The following is a 19,056-nucleotide window of genomic DNA, read 5'->3' as shown; positions in this document are numbered from 1 at the left end:
CATATATTTTCTTATACTCTTCCCAGATTTGTCTTCTTTTTTTTTTTTTTACACTAAGAAAGGGGAGATAATATTTAAGTGAAATCCCTGGCTGCAACTCAAGATGTCCAGATTATATTCAGAAGGCTGTAAAACTTGTAGGGTGAGTAACTAACTTGTTTGACAGCAGCAAAGTTTTCCATCTATAAAAAGGATTGTGATACTTGTCTACCCTATAAGGATTCTGGGAATATGAATACATAAATGTTGAAATGACTTTAATGAGAGATATCGTAAGCCTACACAAAATCAAAATTTAAATTTTATCTTTATCTTTCTTCATGTGTATTTAGTCAAACTTGGATACTGAAATTTCTATCTGCAGAACTGTTAGAAGAAATCAGATACTTCAGATGACAAGAATTTCAAAGAGAAGAACCACTTCTGTCAAATTATTATGTAGAAAGAATAGCTATAACTCCAAAAATTAAAAGATGCTATGGAATTTATGAATATAGAATTAACTTTTAAAAAAGAAAACACTGAATACTACTTGGTATTTCACAGTTGCCTCTATCTTCAGGAACAGATTTAGGGTTCTAAAATTGCATGGCATGAAAGTGTGTCTCACTTAAGTATTGGAATTGTGTAGGATTTCAGTCACAGCTTCTATTGCATCTTAACTATCATGGCTGGAACTATTCCAACATGAGGGGCCAAATGCTTCCCAGACATGCAACATGTGAGAGATGTCCTCATGGACAAGTGCAAACTCTTCAGTTATATCGGTGAGACAGGAAGCAGAACTGTGGAAGAAGCCAATTAACAGGGTTTGCACAATGCTATGTCAGAGGTTACATACTTTTCAGTGCTCAGAGATTGGATGAAGGGAATGTCTGAGACAGATATAGCCACACACAATTACCATGTGGGATTTTGATCCTGCTGTGAGCCACATTCTTGAAAACTAGACACAGTACAGTCTAAAATATATGTGTCAAAGTTTTCATGGGACCTAGTCCCTGGACAACTAAATAAACATATCTTCATGAAAGCAAAAACTGAAGAATTCCTGACCAATGTTAAAAAGTCAGCAATTACCTGTTGAAATGCAACTGCATTTAGGATTGTTTGGGGTGTCAAGTGTCTGCTCTTTTGAAAAGAATATGTATTAGTTGCAGGATAATATTTCAGGAAAGTTTCTGAAGATTTCAACCTTCTTAGGAAATTTCTTCTTGGTGGTCTTTTCTATATCTGAAGGAGTTGAACTGATGTTTTTACTGTGATAAACTGATGAACTGATGTTTTTCCTTTGAGCAACACACTTTTAAGTAAGTTTACTATTAAGCACTTTTCTCATCCTTTGGTAACTCCAGGGTTTTTTTGTAAGCAGTAAGTGTTGTCAACATGCTAGAGGCTGTGTTATGCTATAGAATTTATGTAAATCAGCACACACATAGAAACATTCAAGACCAGCTCCAGATCTGGGGAAACTTGGATATACAAGGCAAGCAGAGTAAGAATCTCTTTTTGCCCTCTGAATGGTATTAAGGTCTTCACTACTTTTGGGGCAAGAGGCTTTTTAACTCTGTTACTCCGACTTTGTAACTCTGAAGCCTGAGTATCACCAGTATTTGAGGGGGAATAAAGGCAGTGCTGCACTGCTATCTCCCTCCTCCCTTCACACAGACACACTTTTCCAACAATGTCAAAAGGAGAACTATCACTGACACCTGATTCTCAGAGCATGCAACCAGGAGGAATGCAGCATCCTAAAAATTGTTTCCTAAGAAAGTTTCCTGCTTTTCTTTTAGTAAAGTTCATAAAAAATGTAGCCATTTTTATCTCTATGGATATTCAAAATTCCACCCAGAAATTATCCCAATCAGCATATAATGAATTTTAATGAAACTGAATCACAGATCTTAATTGATATCTAATATTTAATTTGTGTCACAAAGCTATTTCCTGATTGCAAGTTCTACTTTACCATAGGTATAGTGTTCTGAATACTAGTATCTGGTACACTGTGTAAATCTAATGATTTCAGTGAATTTGACATGCAATTACATCATCATAAGCTGAACACAGATCTAGAAGACTGTAGTATTTTATTCTGATATTTGTAATATATTTTTAAGTGGCAGTCTTCACAGAACCACACCAGAAACTTGCCTTTGATTTAAAAAACTAGGAAAATTTACTTTCCTTATGACATGAATTTATAAAGTCATGCTGTACTCCATTATGACTTGTTACACATCTGTATTACCTTGAAAAAAGAGATATATTTTTGCAATTAAATCCATCTAGCTTTGAGTGCTATAAATCAGTAGATATGAAAACTACGGATCACCATTCTGGCCTCCTGATAGATTTTGGCTGCCTTGTTTTCTTTGAACAGCAAATAGGTAAAAGAAACTGCATTACAGCAAAAGGTATTTCAGTGCCAACGCTTTCTGATGACGCTAAAGTAATAGATAGCAAAAGAACATTGTGTTAATTTAAACCTTAAAGCACTACTAGACTCATGAAACAATGTGCAAAGCCTGTTAAAACAAAAGCTCTGCAGTTGCTTTTCAGCCAGTCTTACCAAAGAATAATTTCTAAATTGCCCTAAGTATGATGATCAGAAATATCTCTCTTATTCTCTTTCATGGTTATAATGTGTTGATTATAGTTTCATGAAATAAAGATAACCTAAATATTTAGTAAGGCCCAAGGGATTTGTTTTTTAATCGTTGTATAAGATGAAAATAATGTGAAAAAGAATTCAGGTCTTGCACTTTCTTTATATCATGATGTTATTGAAATGAAATGAAGAGCTTGCATTTTTTTGGAGAAGCCTTGTATTTTATTGGACCCTTATACCAGATGCATTATCAAGATTAAATAGTTAGACACACCAGGCACACTTAATATCATTACTTAATATTTAATCTTGTCATGTAATACTATTAAACTATTTAAGGTTGAAATTTCATCAGATCTTTAGCAGGATTGGTATTGGTTAGAGATTAATAAGGGGTCCTTATCCACCATTTTCATCTCCAGAAAAACTGTTGAAAGTGTTAATGATTCACTAGGTGTCACACTTATTTCTATTTCATGATAGGAGACAATATTTGCTGATGGAAATGCCACCTTTCAGCTGGAATACAAAGCCATATCCCTGGTAGTTTGTCGTTACTAAGAAGTCCACACCATTTTTCAAATGAGCAGGACCACTGTTAATCATAACAAATTGCAAGTTGTCATAATTGTATTCTTGCCTCTTCAAATATTGCTTTGCATTTATAATCAAATATGATTCACATTTCTTTCTAAAATCAGTACTGGCATATACAGTCAGCTGCATTATTCTCTACCTACGTGCACCCATTTTCAGTGGTTAAAATCACATTAATAGACTGCAAAGCATTATAATATGTTACCCTTTGAAAATAAGAGATGATATGTCATAAATATTGTATAGGAGAATGCAAGCACAAGATATATGCCCCAGAATCTGGCTGTGGTTGGAACTGTGAAATTATGGTGCAGTACTTGTCTCCTCTTGAAATGCCCATAGGAGGAGGTGGTCTTTAACAAGTAGGTCTATTCCAAGGGACCTCATTCACTATCTAGGAGACCCAGCTCAGCCTCTCACCTTTCAAAACAAAAATTTCTTTGGTCTCACTGTGTTCTGCCAGAGCTTTTCTACTTTGCAGGGATCTACAGGGAATATTTCCCTACCCCCTTAGTTTTCAGAACCATTTAAGGCAGGTAAAGAAATGTGTGCTCTCTATTATACCTCTGAATGCTAAACAAGGCTGAGAAAGACCCATCCAGAAATGCATTCATTGGTTAAGAAATACCAGGCTTGGGCTCCAGTATCCACATTTAGGGTTAAGATTTCATAGCCCTGAATACCATTAAGGACTGATAAATCTGCTCCTATTTTGTGAATTTAGCCTTTTGTTTATTTGGCCAATATTAGAAGGACAATAAAACTCGAAAGAAAACACTGTTTCTGATCCATTTATTTCACTGTGAATATTTTTTAAAGCAAGACAAAGATAGGTTAGGCTTGACATTGAAGTTGTTTAGTCTATTGTTCATGAGGCTTCAAACAGAATATCCAGCTTTGTATTCATCCATTTTTAAATTGTGGCATGCACTGGATGATTTTTGAACTGAGAAAAGAGATTTTTATAAGATTTTTACAGTTTTAGCTCACTACTTTTTCTAATCATGGATCATGTTCCATTCATGGGATAGAAAGCAGATTTGTGGAAGAAAGCAGTCAACATAATAATCAAGGTAAGATAATAATAAAGAAAATCAGATTTTATTTGTAGAAATCTTTGAATAACATGTCTGCATTATTGATTCTTTTGAGATAGTATCCATAGAACCATGCAAAGATTTATGTTTCTGTTTCCTCTGCTGCAAATTCTTGGTAAGACATAAATCTTCTCTTCAAATGCTTAAAATCTATAAATAGCTTAAGTAAAGAAAGGGACAGACAGGTAAAGTTCAGAATGATGAAGGCTACATGTCAATTTAATTCTGGCTTCTCTTATTTATTCTTTTAGTACAGGCCTATACGTCAACAAACAAAAATGTAAAGACCTATTTTGCTTCCCAAATAAATATGAATATTTTCATGGGGCTATTCTCTCCATCCTTTTTCTTTCATATTGTTTAATCCCACTCCAGTGTTCTCTTATCACCAAAAATTCTTCCTGATGTCCCAAATTTTCTCTCGAAACAAGTTTTTCAGCAGTAAGCCAGGAGAAATTCCAGCCATTTTATGTATTCATCTGTTAAAATGGATGAAGGAAAAATCTTTTATTTTTTAGTTTTGTAATAACCAGTTAAAGAGATTTTCATAGGAAGAGGAGCCACATCCCAGCAGATGTGCAAGAAGGAGGAGGTGGGGGAGCTTTGTTGCTATGGGACCACAATCCCAAAGCCGCAACCTTAACTGGGAGTACTACTTTTAAAAAATATACAAGACTCCTGATGTTTTGCCCAAAGAACTTTTGCAGAGCCTTTGGTTCTTAACACCGTGAGATAGCCTAAAGAGAAGCTACAGGCTTTCCTCATGAGACACTTTTAATTTTTGGAGGAGATAAGGATCTTGGCAGAAGTGTAAAAGGGGTAACATACAACCAAGTAGAGCATTCCACAAAGCGCTGACCAACCCACACAACTTAGCACAGTCCAACCCATTGGTTTTCAGTTACCCAAATTAAGTAAGTAAGGAAAGAAAGAGATTGAAAGAAGGAAAAGCATTAAAGAGAGAAAAGATATTAAGAAGAGAGTAAGAAGAAAGAGATTAAGTGATGAAATAGATTATTAAATATCTACCACCGAAGAGTCCTATGGAAGTCCAGTTCCACATAGCAGGCTCCAGAGAGAAAAAGGTGAGGTGGAGCACATGGAGCATCATGTATTTATTTATGTGCTTGGCCACCATGGCCACTCCGGCCAGGTGAGACATCTGGCACTGAGCACTCAGTGCCCTCCAGGCAGGAGTGAGAGGTGATGCAGCCAATCAGACCCTGGGTTAGGAGTTGCAGGGTGTGTGGTGTGGGCAGCTCCCAGGCTGCCCTTTTGACTGACAGCTATTCCATATGGGCTCCATGAGCCTGGCCATGAGATTTCTGAGGCTGCCCTTCACCCTACACACATGAGCTGGTTCAGACCCAATAATAAAATAATAATTTTAACTGATCCAGTGTCTCTCACTCTGCTACTCTGAAAACTCAAAACCTTGGACTTGGGAATATACAAAGAAATCAATGATGTATATGCTAAGAAAAGAGGCTCTGCTTGGGGATCTTGATTTGAAAATGGGGTGATAGAGAGGAGCTGATGAGGCTAGCACTCAGGTGAGTCACATCAGTTTGATGCCCTCTAGACATCCATAACAAAGTTGAGAATGTCATTGTGAATGTTTTGCTCAGCTGCAAGAATTAATATAGCTTTTCATTTAAAGAGTTTGCCAGTAAGTTCTAAGCTAAATATGTCTGTAAAGTCTTCATTGCGGATTGGCTAGGTACTCTTTTCTACTCTATTCACATGAAATATGAAGAAATCCAAATTTGTTTAAACAAGTTTGAGTTTTTTGAAATTCTAATGCAACCCTAGTGTAAAAGAGCTTCTGAAACAGCTCAGTTAGTGTGATATTTTTCTGTAAGATTCTAGAATCAGGAAAAATGGCAATAATGACATATACAGTTGCTTCCTTCATCATGCTGAACATTTACAACTTTAAAAGGGGATTCTGCATAATTCCTTATCCCAGTTATAGGGAAAGGAGGAGGGGTCTAGCATTGGGTGGCTATGACTAATTATGTGTTCTATCCTATTTCATCGTTTTTGATGGACTGTCTCTTTCAGCATGGGAAGCAGAACTGGAAGACCCCAGGCCAACATCACTACCATGGTGGCAAGAGACTTTGTGCCACTGCCTCCCAAAACTCACTGCCACCAGGGGGCAGGAAACAAAGGCTTTTGGCAACCATGCCAGTATTGCAGCAACACAATCTCTTTTTCCAACAAAATCTTCCACGTTTCTCTTTTGTTTTGCTGGGGAGAGTTTTTAACCACAGAACTTTGTTTGCTACACTGTGTTTCTTTGTTATATCAGCCCCTGAGGTCCAGAGTGGGGCAGGGGGGAGCAGGGCACCAAGTAACACTTTTTGCCTTTGTTGGTTTAAACCATTTTCATTTGTATCTTTGTAGTTATGGCTATTTTCTTTAGTAAATTGTTATTCTTACTTATAGTTCTCCATATTGCCCCTTCATTACCTGGCGGGGGAGGGGGGAGGGAAAAGACCAGAAGGGTAGTGACTTATTTGGAGTTCTAATTCACCAGTGCTTGTCCAAAACCACCACAATACTTCAGTTATTATTTTAATCCTGGTAAGAAAATTATGTGCTAATACCATCCAGGATCAAAGTTGTCTTTTGCAACAAATATTTTAAAAAATTATAATCTGTAAATTATAACCTGTAAATAATAACCTGCTGCAGTCACAACATATAATATAATTTCAGGACATATTTAGAAGCAATAGTTTCAAAAATAACTGAGGAGCACCTGAAAATAATCATCAAAAAACACTGAACACTGAAATTCATAAATGTAGGCCTTTTGTTTGAGAGGTCAATAATCAGTAACTTTGAAATCTTGCCCAGAACCTTTTATTGAGAGAACCTTGTCCTCTGTCAATATTTCTGCACATACTCTTTTTTAAATTAAGTATTAATAAATAACCTTGAAATAAACACAGTACACACGTTTTGCTTTCTTTAACAAAACATTTCTATTTCAGCACGCTATTTAGATTTTTGTTTACTTTTATGAAGAACAAAATTTAGGAATTTGTGCAGACATATAGTTCAGTGTCTGCTTATAGTAAAACCATTGAGTTGCCATGACTTGGTGCCAAGACAGACTATCACTTACAGAACCACTGTATTCATTTTACTATGCAACTCACTAAAATTTCCTAAATCATAGAGTCATAGAATGGTCTGGGTTGGAAAGGACTTTAAAGATCTGGTTCCAGCCTCTTGCCATGAGTGGAGATACCTTCCAAACTATGCCAGATTGCTCAGAACTCCATCCCACTTGACCTTAAACACTTCCAGGGATAGGGCAGGACAGCTTCTCTGGACAACTTCTTCCAGTGCCTCACCTCCCTCACACTGACAAATTTACCGTGAATCCGTGCTGTATGTCCTGAAAGAAAATTGGAAAAGTATAATGCAATGAACCTAGATAATACAAATAGGAAATCAGAATACAGATCTTTTAGGAAGCTAAAAGCAAAGGCCTATGGCAAATGTCTGCTATATTTCTTCACTGATAGCAACTATGATGTTTATATCATTTGAGCATGAGCACAAGGACACTGCTCAGCAGAGCAGGACACAGAGAATTTAATCAAAATCTAATCAGTAATATTACATTCCATGTTTGGCAGGAATTTGAATTGCTCAGATTTTGCCAAATTTGGCTGATAATACCCTCCCAGTAATGTTGGTTTAAGACAATGTTTTCTCACTTAAATACACCCTGGGAACTCTGATATTCTCAGTGTAATGTGACACCCAAGGAAATCAAGTCCTTCTTGCTGCAGTAGGGTAACATCAGTGCATCATCTCTTACTGAATAGCTAGAGGTATTTGGGATAGGAGGCAGCTATCCTTTGTGTTCATCTACAATCAATGGAGAGAGACAGGTCAACCCTGGGCATTGCCATCTCAGAAGATCCTCCTTTAACAGTCAGAGATAGAGGAAGAGACTTAAATCAACTGAAGCAGGCGGTCTGATCGTACACATGCTACATATGCTTCACTGGTTTGACTACTTGAGAACTCAGCCAAAACTTTAGCTTTAGAATACCAATAAACTAGTAATACCTACCAAAGGAGTGGTTTGATGAGTTTAGCCCCTTGATATGTTTATAGATAATGCCTTCAATTTAGTAGTATTTAAAATTATTTATAAATAAATTTGTACATCTCTTACACTGCTCATGTATTGTGATTTACAACTGAGAATCTGTTGATTGCTTAAAGAATGTTTACTTCAGAGTTTTCCTCCAATACGTGAAAAACTGGGCAATGTCTTAACTCAATATTCATAAGTGCTAAACACTTTTCTTCACATAGGAATAATTGTTGTGATTTGAACTTTGCTTTCATTGTCTGCTTGTGACAGAAAGTTCACTGACAGAAAAAACCACTCCAGTGAAATATAACCAGAGTATTCATTTAAAATGTCATTTGAATACTGCCAGAAACATTTTCACTATTTGCCTGTCTTGACTGAGTATTGAATTATGTTTATTCTTATGAAAAATATGCAGGTTTCTATGTACTACTTGGCTACCTGAACAAACAGAACAGTTTCTGTTCTGACAAAATCCTTGCGCTGTGACTCACCAATGTCTCAACCAACTGAAGCATTATGGTTTGTTTTAATGGTGCTTGTTTTCTATCACAGACAGAATAGCATACTATATAGCTTTTCAGGTCAGTAAACCTTTAATGCTTGAACCTTTTACTTTATTTACAATGCAGAGCACAGTTTGCATTTAATAGAAGAGTAACTATTAGGTTTTTTATTCTCAGAATCACCAGCTCTACCAAGAGTATTTTGGTGTCATTTTAAATCATAGAGAGTTTTCATTCTTTCTACCTTGCACAGAATACACCTCTGGTTTCTCATAAACACAGAGGAGAAGTATGTAACTGAGATACATAGTTGCTAGAAATTTGAAATATTGCTCATGTATATTTTCATGCAAAAGTCGATTAAAAATATAAATATTGATGCAATTCCTTAACATCCATTTTGGAAGTACAGTGGAACTCCAGCTAACTAGCGTATTAAGAGGAATTTCCTTAAGCCTATCCAGTAACTCACTAATTTAAGCAGCTTGGTTAACAGTAAGCTACATTCCTGCTACCTTTGCTTCTACTACTGGTGTGGCCATCAATTTTTTTTCTCAAATACAATTAGATAAAAGTTCCTGCTTTACTTTAGTTTTTGTTAAAAAACTCACTGTGAAAACAATCATACACAAACAACATATAATTAGAGCCATAAGTGTTCAATTGCAATAAGACAAGCTCATAGGGATCTGAAAAGTATTATAAGGTTGGTAAGGAGATAGAGTTGTCTTTTCAAGAGGCAAGCTAACAATTAGTAATGTTTCTGTCACTAGAATCATTTTGCAAATAATTTCACTGGGCATTGGAAGACGACTTACTGCATAAACTGGTGACTTCAAATTTTCTATTTTGTTCCTCTTTTTTTTGTTCCCTCAGACTAGTTAGCTCTCTTCCCAAGAGGCTGGACTGTATGTGATTGAAAACTTGGCCAAAGACTATAAAAGAGCAGACCAGATTTATGAGATTGGACTTGGAGCAGAAGGCTGAATTTTCTGTTTGAAAATTTGTCTGTATCAGATTTGCCTGGAAAAAACGTAACATTTGCTTCAGTCTAGACTGTGATGGATGGTAGAACTGTTTTTATTTGTTAGCTGAAAGCCTATATGCTGAATACAGGACATAAGTATTTAAAGTACAGTGACCGTCAGCAGAGCAGGAGGCAGCCCATTTACCTCGCGTGAGTGGGGCAGAAAACAGGAAACAAGGATGGCAGGAAGAGAAGGACAAAAAGATCAGAAAATTAAGAGAAAAGAAGGAAATATTGTAACCAAACCAAAATGAACTATGTACAGTTTGCTTCAGCTGAAAGCTGCTGGAAAGTCAATGGCTTGGATAGCAAGACTGAAGGAAAGGAAGACTGGTGACAACGATATTGGTTTCAGTTCATTAAAGCACTCACTTTAAAAACAAAATTTGAAGAATTTCAACTCAAAGCTTTGCTGACTTAAAGTCCCATTACAAAAGCTCCTGATAATACCTATATGACACTTGGATAATTCAGGACAGGTTTATACTGGTTAGTGGCCCAGAAAGCATAGAGGAATGTGAGAATAATGGTTTCAAGGCTCCATTACACTGGAGTAATAATTTATAAAGTGTTATAAATAATTAAATGTGGCAGAAAATAGAGCACAATCAAAAGTTTTATTTACTCCATTATACATAATATCATATTTAAAATAAGGCAGAATGAAATCCACTTTGTTCACCTTATAATGCATACTTTACATTGAAATAAAATACATATGCCCCGAAGCAAGAATTTCTGCATATGAGACAGGTCTTTACTAAGTTACTGCTTAGAGAATGGATATTTTAGACAACATTGGTACAGACAGGCAGGAATGTAACACATTTAGTGGAGAATCACAAACTGGAGGGGGCTTGAGCCTCATACTGAGCAAAGATAAAAGTAGCAGTGCAGCAGCATCTTGTCACAATAAGTGGCAGCACCTGTTAGTTCCCTTGTAAACACAAGTGTGTATTAACTCCTATTTAAAAGAGAAAATTATAGTCTGATATTCCACTTTTAAAGGTTAACAAGGCCCTCAAATAGATGATAATGCACAGATGACCATTCATGGAACAAAGTTGAACAAAAGAAAGAAAATCAGGCAAAACAAAAGAAAGACAATGTTATCCTTATTTAATGTCTTAAAAATGAGGAAAAAAAAAACAACCAAAAAAACCAAAACCAAAACCAAAAATACTAGGTCTATCGGATCTTTTCTCCTTACCAAATATATGAGGCATATATAACATAATACGCTTGTCTGTCCTCAGATGTTACCTTTCATTATAACTATTTTTCATTATTATTCATTATTGAACACTTTGACACCCTAAATTCTAATTTTTATTTTTCCAAATAAATAGTTAGATTGAAGTCATTTCAGTGGTGCAATATTCTAAATTCTCAAGGATGCACTGTTTTTAAACAACTCATAGCTTGTGAATAGGTGACTGAAGAGCACGCAAAGGAGGTAGGATTTTTATTCAATACATTGATTTCATATTCCACAGAAGTGTTATTGTTTAGCTATGCTACCTTTTATCTATTTAGCTATGTTATCATATACTGCCATTGCAGCAGTGTCTGTTAAAATTTTTACTTGGAGTTAGTGAACTTTATTATTCCTGCCATGAATGTAAATTTATTGTTTGTTTTTATTCAAAGTTTGAAAAAAAAAAGCTGAAATAGTTATTTTTTGAGAAGATTTTGAAAAATCATGATGGCATTTGCATTGGTATTCTTCACAAAAAAAATCCTTTGATTTCCATATATTTTGGTTTGTTCAGCAGATACAACAAATTTATGGCTCACGTCAACTCAACCCTAAATTTCCTCTTTTGTACTCTGATTTATTGTCTGAGAACAACTTTGGGAAACACTGTATAAATATTATATAATGCTGAGCTGTCCTGAAATTATGTATAAATATCTATTTGCTTTTGCCCCATTATGGCATTTTCTACTTCAGAGTCTGTTTAAGTGACTGAAATGCTCTCACTGCACTTAATAGGGTCTTGATCAGGACTCACCTTAAAGGAATAGGAACTGCTGATACAAACATGTTCACCTAATTTTCAGTGCTGAGTATTCCAAGAAACCTGTGCTTTTACATTTTATTAATTAAACTTGAAGGGGAGGGGGAACCACAACAAGAACTTTTGGGAAAAAACCTGATCTTGAATAGTGTATGTAATATCTTCTAGCAAAAAACAGTAATTTAAAGCTCAATGTAAGCACACAATTAAGTGAGATGTACTCATAAATATAATAACTGTCTATAATGATTTAAGGTCTTACTTCTTATTAATACCTTCTCTGAGAGCAGGCCTTAGAGAAGAGTCTCTTCCAGATGAAAAGGTGTGGTACAATGAATTTAGCAAGTAAATTATTTTTAACATTTTGATTTTTGGAAGTCTAAAATTATCTGTTATTGCATTTCTAGAGAGTCACTCTGTTTATGCTAAGAACCTCTACAGAAAACACTTTTCTCTTTCTTTCTTTCTTCTTGTTCCAGTGGTTTTAACTAGATGATAGAAATAAAAGTGCAGATATAATTTCATTAAAATCATGTAGTTAATAGTGGGATTTATGGGGTTGAATTAAGATTACACTGTAAAAAAAAAAAAAAAAAAAAAAGCCAAAAAAAGGCACAAAATCCCATCACAGTTGACAATGAGCCCATGAGAAGAAAACCCCAAAAATAATATTATTGAATCTCTGACAAACAAAACATTTCACAAAGTTTCCATTGATAGAAGAAAGAAAGAATTGGTGCTTTTCTTCCCTTTACTCTCCCTCCTTTTTTTTGACAAGCAGTTCATATATGACCTTGAACATTTATTCCTATTTTCTCCCTTATACCATTGTGATGTGCAATATTCTGACCTCCAGCGCATTAGAATTAGGACTGGCAGGGGAATGTTTCATCACGTAATTTCACATATTTTACTTTGCTGCTTCTTCTGTCTCTCTCAGCTGCCTTTATAACTGACACGAAGAAAAGAGCTCCTTGAGAAGATGCTACAGTGCAGAAGCTCAGCAGAATGCTCTGAATTTCTCTTTGGATAAGTCTGTTTATCCATTGACTATTTTTGGAACATGAAAAAAACAGATTGCTTCTCATACAACATGATAGTTCCTGATCTTGAATATATCATATGAATAATATGTTCTATATACAGTATATATATTACAATATATATTATTCTATATATTTTAAGTATTCTATAATAAAAATACTCTACAGAGCATAAGATCTGTCATGTGAAGACTTACACACATGTATCAGAGCTTCATTCTTATCTGGGATCAGTATGCCATACTTCATAGCAGTTGAAGAACTGCAGTGCAGTGCTGTTATAAAGACTGCTTCTTTCTAGCCACAAAATAACCTGTTAATTTAACAAATAACAGTGGAAGTTTTTCACCATGACTCTTGTTTCTGATAAATATTTCAGGGTTCTGAAGTGACTCACAAGGTTTAGACCATTCTGTGCTTACATTTGGTACTACATACCATGTAGTGTTTGTTGCATCTATCTTCTGTTTGGGTGACTATTAAGAGATCTAGCACTTGATGCTGCTTGGCAACAAGTAAAATAGCTACATGCAGTAGGAAATAATGTAAGACCACAAAATATTTGCATTTTGAAAACCAGTCTGCTAGATGGCATTAAAAGATTTACATGAAAATATTTTACTTAAAAAAAATCCCCATATCTATTCAACTGACTTGCAGGCTTTACAATTAATTTCTTTAAAAAGTAACACAGATATATTTCAGAAAGTCTTTTAGAAAATATTAAGTTCTACCATGTTTGAAGCACAGGTGATCTGGAAGTCAACATCTCCAAATGAGACTAAATGTAGCCTTTATTTCATAAGGGTATCCCCACAAATTCATCACAAATTTCACTATGGACCATGCACAGCTAACTCAAGTCTCACTTTTTTATGGCTGCTGAGGCTATTTTATAAACCCTGCCTCAAGTAAACGCTAGAAAAAAACAGTGCAAGCTGTGATTCAGAGCTGATTCCACAGATTACTGAATCTTCTCACCTTGCTGGATTTGTATGGTTTTCCATATCAGAAAAGTGTAGTGGGAGTCTGCAACAGCAAAAAAGTTACGAAGAATTTATGAGGATCCCATGAGACCAGTTTGATAGCTGAGGAGCATAAATAATAAGCCAGAAAAATTACAGATGGTGAAGAAAGAACAACAAGGTTGCTGGAAAGGGGTCTATGGTTGTTCAGCACTGAATGTACACATTTTTTTAATTGTGTTTAATTACCATATTCTTACGAGTGTTCATTTTAGCCCAGAGAGTAGAACTGAATTTGAAAGGCATTTGAATGTGGAAAAGAACGCAACTGAAAGCCACAGCACAGGCTGCACACCTACAGGACTGGCGCTGTTATAAATTGTTTAAGAGAAAACATTTGTGCCTTTACCCAGCAGAACAGTGATGTGCATGGCTAACTGTCAATGCTTTTTACCGCATTGGTACCTTAGTGTCTCACTTACATCAGGGGAAGTAAAAGCTGAGCATCGTGCCTATGTTTAAATGCTTTACCAAGTCAGAGTCAAAAATGATGAGTGTTCTAGACCTAATCTGGGACAACACTTGAGATCCAATGTTTGACTCAGCAATGTGTTGTTGCACTGAAAGCAGACTCAAACACAAACTGAATTACTCCTTTGGCTGGTGCCAGAATGTGGTAGTCCTTCCATGAAATATGTAAGAGTGCAAGAAGAAAACAAAAAAAGAAAGTAAAAAACAAACAAACAAAAACAAAACAGAAAGAATGAGCACATGGTTTTTGGTACTTTATTACCAAGTACATGTGGCACTTGCCAATATCTTATTTCAGGCACTATAATTATGAGTTCTAAAAAGGAATGAAGTCCAGCTCCCAGAAGTAACATTTTGTCAAGGCCTTTATATGCAACACTCACATGACATCATGGTAGGTTAATTCTTTGTAGGAATGAGGACCAGCAAAGATAGACGTGATGCTTCCAGACTGCATTTTGAGCTCAGAGGAAAAATTTTGGATCCTCTTTAAGATCTTTTGGCACATACTTCACGATGACTGGAAGTTATTTCAATCTCGAGAGAAAATTATGCACTACCTTTCTCTGCTGTTTTTACCAGGGCAGCCTACCCACTTATTCTCTGTTCTGCCTGGTGACAATCCTTCCCATTATCCTTCACAGAGGCAGAAATATTGGGATGAGACATAAAGAAAATGGGCAAATGACACATAAAGAAATTTATTTGTACTAAATAGATTCTCTGAGCCATCAAGGCTCTTTGATATTGTGAAGTCCCCATGGAAATACAGTGGCTGTCCTTCCTCTTGGCCCACTTACACCTGACAGCAGCATGACAAGCACAAGCCACTTCTCAAGGGGCTTTCTCTGTGGCCAGTTGGAGCTTTCTCTTCAGAAGCTGCTGGGCTGAATGAGGTTTTCTGTAGCAGGGCCCAAGATGGACTGCAAAAATGTTTTGGTAAGTGCCCTTTTGATTCTTCACCCTTGCACCTCACAGTTACTAATCCCCTACATGTTCTTCATTCCAAAGACAATGAAAAGAAGACATCCTAAGCAATGCAAGGGAAGGTAAAAACTTTGTATCAAAATTTTTTTGATATCTAAGAACCTCTGCTGATATCTAGACGAGGACAGGCTAGAGACATGATGGTGTAAATCTACATCAGAAGAGAAGAGAATGAAGGTGATGTTTCTTAATTGAAATTATACTTATTTTTCTTGTTTGCTTTTATTTACCTAAGAACAGATGAATGTAACACACTTTTGTAATATGAACTGTTCTACAAATAAGTCCAACCTGCATGGGATACGTATTTTTTCATTTCATCTGTCCCTAATAAAAAAACTATCTTCAAAGAGAAGTCCATTAAGTTGTCAAAGTATTCTATTAGAGTTGTGGGTGTGGAGTTTGTTTTCTTTAAATCTCTTTGTGATTCTCAATTTAAAGAGATTTTATTAGATACATGCTACATCATTCCAGTTTCTCACCTGTAAAAGCATTCAGACACAATACTTACAGTTAGAGTAGTAAATCTTTTTCTATGCCCAGTCAATAGTATCTTCACCAGAACAGAGAAGCTTTTTTATGTCAATAAGATTTTAGAGGGAAAGCAGAGGAGAGAATGGGAAAGGAGAAGGGATGATTGTAGAAGTCATATATGGCTTCACATCAATATCAACATCCTGAGAGTAAGAAAAGCGTGCATTGATGCTGTCACAGATAATATATTTTAAAACAACTGTAGAGAAGGTTTCTCACTTATCGTAGAACAAAATTAATGCAAAACCTGGTATTAAAACAGGTCTGTTCCTGCAAACAACTATGCCAACAAATCATATGGCTTTATCAGAAATAGGTGGTCCTGAGTATTCTGGAGCTGCTTATAATTCAGCACCAAAAATCAATATTAAAATGATCTGAGAAAAATCAGAGGTTGAAACATGTATAAAACATGTCATACTGGGAGTGACGAATTGGTTGTGGATAGCTGATGCTTTGTAATGTGATATATAAGGTTACAACTGAGAAGACTGTAGCTGTTAATGGAAGAACTAGAGATAAAACTAGGAGAACAGTAGACACATTTTTGCCTAAAATCTTGGGGACAGAGTTAATATCACATTCTCCTTTCTGCCATATTCCCATATCACTTTGATAGTCATAATTTTTACAAACTCCACTGGCAGGGGTTTCTGTGAGTTTATTTTTCATTTCCCTTAAGATGCACATGTCTGATTTGCTTCTGTTCTGGTTTTTTTTAAGTAATCCCTTGGCTGCTTTTTGTTAATACCTACTGTGACAAAGCCTTCTTGGTGCTTATTACATTTGATTTTAAACAGCAATATTTCACCAGTTTTTGAACTCTACCGATGTAAAATTGTTCAGAAGCACATTTGGCTTTTCTTTAAAATATCCAGTGTCTAAACCCAGAAATAAATCACACAAGAATTACATTATTTCCCACTGTTCTCATTGGATTCTTGTTTTTATTCTTCTAACCATAGCACATACTCTCTTGGTATGATTTTTATGCAAGTCCCAAGTACATTTATTCTATTTTTGGTTGCTCTTCTGTGTGTCACTGAACATTGAGAAGTAATTTGCTACTTCAAGTTAAATTTAAAGTTATATTTAAAAACATGTAGGGCTTCTTGTTAAATGATAGAATTCTCATTATTACTTTAGATCAGCATACTGCTCATACATATGCGTGACTTTAAGCTCATGTTGATTCTGATTCAAAGGCAGAAGAGTTTTGTCCTAGAGTAACAGATGCTCTCATCTTAGTAGAGTGAGCTCATATATCTGTTTTGTTTATGAACTGCTTTGAAAGTCAAAACAAGGAAAACAGGGTAATTAAGGCAGTGTCTCAAACACTTGTTAAGTCTGGGATGATTCATTCAGGATCTGAATCTAAACTGCTACTAACTTAGTTACAGTTCCACCTGACATCAGACTAGTATGATGTCCTGCTCAACTATAAATTAAATGCAGTTTTGCTTTGCAATCAAAACTTTTAGGACTGTATACTGAAAGGTGTATAGTGCTCTTCACATCACCAGCGGGCTGTGTTTGCCTGACAATCTTAAATTCAAACTCTTGACTCTCCTTGTTGACATACACCATTGTGCTGGACAACTCAAGAGTTGAAACTGCATGAGATGCATGCATGGGTTACTCCTCTAGGCCCAAGTCTATGTTTGCCATTTGTGTTTTGTGAGCCAACTGCTGCTCACAAAATGCCAGTCTCATGTTCAGCTTTCAAGATGCAGGAACACTTGGCTGCTAGAAATGGTTCATCAAAGGTATGGAGCTTTGTTTCCTTCTAGAACTCAGACACCCACAGGCAAGTAACTGATAGTGGGACAGGGCTCACTGCCTTGGAGGAGCAGGCTGAGGAAGGAGTAGGTTCTTTACAACCCTTTTCCCTGAGACTAAAACTTACCTATGTACAAGTGTGCCTAGGATAAATGACCCTTTTCAGATGTATCACCATTCTGAAAACATATACCTGAATTTCAAAGACCTAGGTAATAAAGGAAAAAAATTACTACCCTATTGTTTGTCATCACTATGATATCTATACATTCTGGGACACACACACTGTATGTATGAAATTTCCATTATTTATTTGACAGTCTTCTTATTTCACTGATAATAATAAAGCTCTACTTTCTCTGAAATATACGTGTCAGGTACACTTAGTAGATAATCCATGATCAAAAATCTACTTTTGCACTTTGTTAAAAACTTCTCTAGAAACATTTCAAATATCTCATCCAGTTACAGACTTCTGTTTTTTGTGTTTGTTTTTTTTTTTTTTCTAAATGTTTATAAACTGAACTTTGCACAGTGCATATTATGGTGGCACCAGTTTATGGAAAATTCCACTCTGTTTGCACTCTTGCAGATTTCTCAGGCTGTGGTGAACCAGAAACTTGTACCAGAAGCATGACTCAGACATACGGGACTTTTTCAGCCACAGGAAGTCAAACAATTATGCTCATCTCAGAAAAAGATGCCTTTTAGACATTTTACTTAAAACAGAATATATAAAGATTTTTTTCTTTATTAGGATCGGTTACTTGTATCTGAAGTCAGAATTTGGGTAACATATTAGAAGCACTAAAGAGTAGAAATCTGATTATCCAGTCTCATTTTTACAGCTACTAAACACCCTGAGCATTGAGGAGTACTTTCTCAAGGTGATTTATGCACTGTGTTGCTTAGCATTACAATGCCTAATTTAGAAGTGTATTTAGTAATTTAGAGCTCTGAGACTGGAATCTGCAGTTAGTGGTAAATCTCAACTCTCCTCCTAGACTGGGGAAGCACATGGGACTTCGCACAGGATCACAGCAGTCAGTGTGCCGGTTTGGGAGCTATCAAATTTAGCCAAGAGGAAATGCTGAAAATAAGGGTGAGTTTTAAATCCTGATGTTACTGGATACCTAAATACTCATCTTTAGACCACAATAAAACAAATATGTTGTATCGAATTTCACAGATTAAACACCTTTTAGCTCATTAAGGGTAATAACTAATTTCAT

Source organism: Empidonax traillii, unplaced genomic scaffold (assembly GCF_003031625.1).
Source record: "Empidonax traillii isolate 1590-97213 ecotype Southwest subspecies unplaced genomic scaffold, ASM303162v1 scaffold458:size851334, whole genome shotgun sequence".
NCBI lineage: Eukaryota > Metazoa > Chordata > Aves > Passeriformes > Tyrannidae > Empidonax > Empidonax traillii.
Note: the sequence above shows the minus strand (reverse complement) of the source record.